Genomic DNA, 7,989 nt, shown 5'->3' with positions numbered 1-7,989 from the left:
TATGTATTTTAAAATTAAAAATATTATTTAAAAAATTAAAATTTAAAATATATATATTTTAGAAAAATCATTCATGAGATTGATATTACATTAGTAAAGTATCTGTCATAACTTCAGATCATAAGTATTTTATCCTTCAAAAAAAAATTAATCCTCGAATATTACTATCAATCCAATCATCGAAATCTAACATTTGCTTATAGTCTCAATGAATTAATATCACTCCGTCATCATCTTATAAATATAAATACATTAATATTAATTTTTATCTTTTTTCACTCTAGTAGGTGATTAAATTTAAACTATAAGTTATTGTCATACTTAGTTATTCATACTAAAGTTCTGAATAATATATTATATCGATATATCGATCAATTGGATACTGTACATATTGACACAAAGGTGTATAGACGTATCACTTTTACGGGTCTTTTATCAGGTTAGTATGATATTGTAAACCATTATTCATACCTTTTAATATATTATTGAGATTCAATTATATTATAAATTATAACATCACGTTTGAATAGAAAATAAATTTAATTCTATTGTAGAGCAAATATAATGATTCTTAAATCTCAATAGATATAAATTTAATCAAAAATAAGGATTCTGCTATTACTTCCAAATATAGAGGATTTGGTTTTTCTTTTTTGGGTATTAAAATGGCGAAAACAACTAAGTGCTCACTAATGATCCAAATAATATTCATTAGAATAAAGATAATTTACTGAAAAACCTTCATATTTTTTTATACTTGGAAAACACTCTTCTATTGAAAATTTATTGGATGATGTTATTTTTTAGAGACTTTTATTTTTATCTCTAATCTGAATAATTTTATTTATCTTCTTTTAATCGTTCAAGTCGATACACCGATTTGGGTTAATCATCCATTTACTCAAGGAAACTCATATTACACTTAAAAATAAGTTGAAAAACACTATGTTCCCACCATCATATAAAAAATATATCAATTTTGATAGAAAAAGATTTAAATTTATCAGAAAATAAAAGAATTCAGTACATTCAACTTATTTTTAGAATTTACCTAAGGAAACCATGTTACACTCTAAAACAAAAAAACTCATGTTAAATTTGTTTGATTAGAATATTTTAATTTGTTTGATTAAAGTTAATCTCTGGTGATGAAATATTAGGAATCTTACAAAAGATTGAGAATTTAAAATTTTAGTTAACTGATAAAGATCTTGATAATTTATTATAATATTTTGAATTTAAATCCCATCTTCATTACTTATTATTTCTCAAAAGAAAAAGTTACACTTAAAAATAAATCTAAATACATTCATTAATGAAACATATTAAAAATATATATCAAATTTAATAATTAATCATCTTAAGATCATAAAAATATATTAAAATCATTGTTAGAACCTTTTTGAATGGAGTTGTGAAAATTTAAGTTGGCATTGGAAGTTAACCTATTAATGAATGTATTTCTTAATACAAAATATATTATTTTTTATAATTAATTATTTTTAAATTCATCATAAAAACAAAAAAAATCATATAATCCTTATTACAATCATGTTCTACTATAATTATAAAAGTTCAAAACATATACAAAAATCCCGGTTTCAATCATGTTATGGTAAAATGAATTATAATAATTTGAACTATTTTACTAAAAGTTGAGCATTACACTAAAAAATAAACTGAATTATAATTTGTAAAAATTCGATATCTCTTGGTGGAAGCTAATATATATATATATATATATATATATATATATATATATATATATATATACTAAGTATATTTATTTGAACCGGACCGGTTCAATTTAACCAAAAAAAAGAAAAACTCTATGTGCAACCTATCCATTCATAGAACAAAGACCTCATTGGGTAATTTTTAATATAAAGGTATTTTGTAGTGAAAAGTGATTATGAGTTTTTTTTGGGATAAATTATTTCCTGAATCTAAGCAACTTAAACAAATTTGGTAGCATCAGACACTAAAAAGATTGATAGCGTGATTATTGGAATATGTTTAATCTTAATGGAAAACAAATTTGGCTCGGATAAACCGGTCCCTCACTTAGCCCGAAAGAAAACCGGACCGCTGTAATTTACCCTCCTTACCGAACCCCCAACATGTATCTTTCCTACTTGGTTTCTAATAACCCGACAAACTTGCCGAAAACAGCAGCTGTGGCCCGCAAAGAGTCTCAAGTGGGCCCATGTTTTATATGCAATCACTATGAGGGTACAAACGACGAGTGCCGTGTGCGGGGCAGATAAGAATCGCTCTGCGTTCCCTTCTTTTCCACCTGATCGAACTCTGCCGCTGTTTCGCAATCGATCGATTTATCACGGAAAAACCCAAGTCGTTAGACCTCAGGCGTTTCCTTCTTCGTCGTCGATCCGACGCCGATTGTGTCGATCTAAGCCTGGCGAGATGGGTAGCGGTAGGGTTGGCAGAGGAGGCACGTCCGCGCGGCCGACCTACTTCTCGTCGTCTTCGCACCCCTCGGCCCCTCCTCATCCGCCGACGGAGACGGCGTCGACGTCCGTCACCGAGACGGTGAACGGCTCCCACCACTTCAGGATCTCGGGGTACTCGTTGCTCAAGGGGATGGGTGTCGGAAAGTACACTGTGTCGGACACGTTCACAGTGAGGGGGTACGACTGGGCCATCTACTTCTATCCCGATGGGAAGAGCGCGGAGGACGGCGCGGCGTACGTGTCGCTGTTCATCGCCCTCGCGAGCGAGGGGGCCGACGTGAGGGCGCTTTTCGAGTTGACGCTGCTGGATCAGAGCGGGACAGAGCAGCACAAGGTTCACAGCCACTTTGGTAGGATGCTCGGGAGCGGCCCTTACACTGTTAAGCACCGCGGCAGCATTTGGTGAGTTGCTTTAGAATTTAGATAACTGTTTTCTTGTTGGATCCCCTGTTTAGTTGCATCCAATGCTTTCAATTTGATGATCTTTTCTTTCCATTTGGTTGTTTTTGAGCTTTATTTCGGATCTCAGTGACATCTTTTAAGAAAAACGACATGATCGGTTTGCACCAAGGAGTGTTCTTTTGATTAGTCTTTTTACGAGTCATCAGTGATTACTGTGGTTATGCATTATGTTTCAGAGGCTGGATGTCATCAAAATGCAAATTATTGTTGCAGTAATGTAGCAACATAAAATAAATAATAATAATTTTACTAATAGTTTGAATAATAAAACTAATGTAAAGCATGAATAGCGTTGGTTTTATTGTCTGTTCCTCTTTGTTGTTTCATATAACTAATGATGCATTATTAAGTGCTTGTTATGGAACCTAATATTATGTGTTTTTTATACATTAAAAGATGTTGCAAGTAATGCATACTATGAATGACCATTGACAAGGATATTACATTTGTTGCAAATGATGCAGGGGGTAGAAGCGTTTTTACAGAAGAACAGCTTTAGAGACATCAGATTATCTTAAAGATGATTGTCTCTTGGTTAATTGTAGTGTTGGTGTTGTTAGATCATACACAGAAGGACCCAACATTTGCACCATAGCAGTGCCACCCTCTGACATAGCTCAGCATTTTGGGCAGCTTCTAAAGAGTGAAAAGGGGACGGATATAAGTTTTGAAGTTGATGGTGAGGTTTTCAATGCTCACAAATTGGTACTTGCAGCTCGATCACCTGTGTTCAGGGCTCAACTTTTTGGTCCAATGAAAGATGTAAACATGCATTGCATAAAGGTTGAAGATATGGAACCTTCAGTTTTCAAGGTAATCTAGTCTTTCTAGTTCATATTCATTATTTGTTTTCATGGTCTCTCAGTTAGTGGTTTGGATTCCCTCTTTCACCAATTAATTTGTATGTTAAAGGCTAGTCTGACTTTTTGCCAAATGGTTTTCCTTTTCTCTTTGTTTAAGATGTCAATATTGTTTCTTTCCTGATTTTTAACTCTAAGCTCTTTCTAGTCCTTGAGTTAATGGTGTAGTATATGCTATATTGTTGCATGTCTTTAACCTTCATACACGGTAATGCCAGTTTACTTCATTGCAGACATGCCAGTTGTCTCTTGGGCTTTTGTGGCAAGCCCCTTTCTTCAAAAGTTACCTTGAGCGACAAGGGTATAACTTCTGATTTCCGAGGTCGTTGCCAAATTTTGTTTGCTCATAGGATGTTTAATTTTTGATAGAATTATTATATGCTAGTGGCATCAGAACTTGATGTCCGGGGTTAAATTTGATCTATAGTTGCTACATAAAAAATGATGGGTCACTCTCTGATAAGGCATGAATTAATTTGTCTTGACATGTAGATTAACATTTTGAGGATGCACAGATAGACTTCACTTTGCCCAAGATAAAAAATTATGACCAATTAATGCAATAACTGAGAGCTTGATGATTTAATTTGTCAAATATAATAAACTATATATCCATATCACATGGTTGAGTCCTCTCAGTGGTGTATTGTGCCTCTCTTCGTAACATGTTTTTTCAAAAGATTAATGCAGGATATGGTAGGATCAAGGTATGCAATACCGTACCGTACCGGTGTTTCGAGATTGGTTCGGTACGATACCGGTATACCGAACAATTTTATATATTTTTTATTACTGCTACAGTACATCGCTGCATCACTATAGTACTACTATAGTATAATACTGTAATACTGTAGTGGTACTGGGCGGTCCACGTATCGATATACTGTCGGACCGGTACATACCGCCCATACCGGGCGGTACCATTCGGTACTGCATACCATGGGTAGGATCGTATTTTATCTACTGATTTTGATATTTTCTTCTGTACCACTATCACTATGGACTCTGCAGTTTCGTTTCTGTTTATATTCATTTAATGAGGTTTAATTAAAGTTGACATTGTGCTATATTATAACTACCCTTCAACACATTCTCATTAATATGGAAAACTGAACACAAAAAGATTCCTTTAGATGATTTGTGAATTAAGAATTTCTAGTGCCCAGGTGCTTCTGGATGGGGTTTGTGGAGCTTACTTTTGATAACATATCTTCCCAAAAGCAAGTGTAAAATGAAATTAACACCCTATATGTTACATAGTTTCTCTGAAGTTAATTGTTTCTTTAGGCTGATATTGGCTGGATAGAACACTTGTGACTTAAAGAACAACAGAAATATTGGTCACAAGCTATGTTCAGTTCAATCAGTGACTGAAATTTAATCAACTTAGCATGATTACCTCTGACAATGACATAATTATTGTTATAGACCATTGGTGTTTCCTATATTTCATCTGCAGTGTATTTGAATCAATAACACTGAAATCTTATATTAGGCAATGATGATGAAGAATGGAGGTTGTACATGTTTTTATATTATGAAATTGCTTGCAATCTTGGGCCTCATCATTTCATGATAGGGTTTGTTTTAATTTTTTTTTCCCCTTGTGCATGCCTGAGGTTTTGCTACATGTAATTCAATTTTGTAAGACATAAAAATAGTGGTTAATAGTCAATGGTATATGTTTGAGTCCTATCACTATTATATATATAAAGGAGTATGTGGAATCTATTACTTCTTTATACCATATTCTATGTTTTTTAGCACAATGGTACTTGCACATTTTATCATCTTCTAGTCATATAAATGGACTCTTTCCAACAACATAAACAAAACTTGCTTGTTCTTATTTTCAGGCTCTACTCCATTTTATATACTGGGATTCCGTATGTGACATGGAAAGGATTACTGGTTGGGATGCAAAGTGCGCTTCAACTCTAATGGCTCAACATTTGCTTGCTGCTACTGACCGCTATGCGTTGGACAGGCTTGAAGTACTTTGTGAAGTCAAGCTGTGTGAGGATGTTGCTATAAATACAGTGGCCACCATTCTAGCATTGGCTGAGCAGCACCATTGTTTTCATCTTAAATCTGTTTGTCTCAAATTTGTTGCATTACCGCAGAACTTGAGAGGTACACTTAGTATTCTATCCCAAGAGGTAATTTCACTGTTAAATGCATTCATAGTTACATCTTCAGTACATAGTTACAGAATTTACAAAATTATCAGCTGCCTGTTCATGGTGCTGTTTCTCTGTCAGCAAGGAATGCAATGAACTGCGTAAATAGGCTTTGAATGCCGAGTTATTCTGATTTTTGCCTTAACATATGGTGTGGCACTTAATCAGACCATTGTGCTCTTCCTTTGTAGTTGAAATGAAACCCTTGTATCCGCAGAATTCTTTGTGAATAAACATTCATTTCTGTCTATTACTTTGCCGGTCTTGGAACATTTGTCACTGACCTGATCTTTTGTTGCAATCAATTTTAGTTCAAGCAATTTTGACAAGATCTAATGTAATTATCTCTTTCCAAAGCACAGGGCGGTACCCTGCTAGCAAAGTTGATGGGTTATTTCTCATGTATATTTTAGGTAATCTGGATGTATTTGATTCTTATCATATTGTCCTTTGACTGATATCTTGTTCTCATTATGCAATTATAGCTTTCAGACCTTCCAGTTCTTTCGTGTAAAAATAAACTTGTGTATAGTCTGTAAGATAGATGGGATCACAATTTACTTGATATTTCTAATACATCAAGTGGAATATGACACTTCATCAATGTTGTCTATCGATGAAAGGAATTGCCATAAATTCAATAGCATTAACATCCATTTAAAACAAATATCAAAGGTTTGTGTTTCACATGTCATGGTAAGGATATGATTGTTGTTCATGAAAATGACCTCTTTGTTTGTAAGGATAAGACTCCATGTCTCAACTTTCCTTGAGCCCATGATCGGCAAGAGATCCGTGCACTGGATGTCCTTTTTCTCATACAAAGCAAATCCCAGATAATGCTTTAAAGGTAACTCGTGTCGCTCTACCTCTTAACAGATTTTTTTTTTTTCTAATGAATTTTGCGGCGGTGGTGCAATCTGAAGGATTCAAATACTTGAAGGTCAGTTGTCCATCACTTCTAAAAGAGCTGTTACAGTATGTTGCCGGGAAAGGAGAAAATTCAGCGGTTTCGAGTGCAGACACGAATGATGCCCTCGATGGCAGTGATGCGAATGGAAGGCGTGTCAAGCCCCAGATATGATATTTTCTGTTCAGATATTATTTTGAGTCGGGTCTGCCGTACCGAATCGTACCGCCTGGTATGGACGGTACGTACCGGTCCGACAGGATATCGGTACGTGGACCGTTTGTTACCGGTCCGAGTGCAATATAACATTGTAGCAGTGCTACAGTACTCGATACACCTAGGTATATCGCTCGGTATACCGTACCGTACTGGTACCGAGCCCAGGTCGAAATATCGGTACGGTACGATATTGCGAACCTTGGTTTTGACTAACGATCAATGACTTGCGACAGCGATATTTTCTATCGACAGATTTTGTGTTCACAGGAGAACCGAGCCGAGGTTTTCTTCCGCGATGTATTATATCGAAACTGAAATGGTGGAATCGACGTTTGTCAATGTGGCCGTGATCCTTTGTTTCTCCTTTTCACAGGACAACCGAGCCGAGGTTTTCTTCCGCAAGGTATTATATCGAAACTGAAATGGTGGAATCGACATGTATCGATGTGGCCGTGATCCTTTGTTTCTCTCCTTTTGTGATCCATGTGTGATAACATATTCCGTTTTCTTCCTGCACCATTACGGTCTTTGGATATCTAAACGACGGAAGTAATTTTGCATTAAAAGGCACCATAGAACTTTTGGACTCGTTCATAAATAAGACTCGCTCGCCCCTGAAGACCATTGTACGCAACTGCAGTTGGTGATCTGCAACATTTTCATTAATATGAAGACTTAAACATGTTTGAGGCAATCGAAAATAGGGTGCGGGCATGTTTAGTCATATCAGTCTATAACCACCCACCCGTATGATCAATAACGTCGTTGATCATCCATACTGAAAGCAACTCGGAATAATTCCAACGTTTTGATGGTTGTCAGGTTTCAATATCGAGGCAATATAAGAACACCTCGTACACAGTTAAACGTGACTAAAAGAAATTAGT

At 35.3% G+C, this 7,989-nt stretch overlaps 1 pseudogene across 1 annotated transcript; it reads left to right on the top strand.

Annotated features, from left to right (window-relative positions):
- The first annotated feature begins 2,296 nt into the window (after window positions 1-2,296).
- LOC135633363 (BTB/POZ and MATH domain-containing protein 1-like) lies at window positions 2,297-7,264 on the top strand (annotated as a pseudogene). Its single transcript, XR_010494980.1, has 4 exons — window positions 2,297-2,873; window positions 3,398-3,746; window positions 5,650-5,924; window positions 6,880-7,264. The product of XR_010494980.1 is annotated as a BTB/POZ and MATH domain-containing protein 1-like (transcript).
- Window positions 7,265-7,989: the final 725 nt, after the last annotated feature.

Source organism: Musa acuminata, chromosome BXJ3-3, assembly GCF_036884655.1.
Source record: "Musa acuminata AAA Group cultivar baxijiao chromosome BXJ3-3, Cavendish_Baxijiao_AAA, whole genome shotgun sequence".
In the NCBI taxonomy this organism is placed as follows: domain Eukaryota; kingdom Viridiplantae; phylum Streptophyta; class Magnoliopsida; order Zingiberales; family Musaceae; genus Musa; species Musa acuminata.
This window is presented reverse-complemented; position numbering and strand designations above follow the sequence as displayed.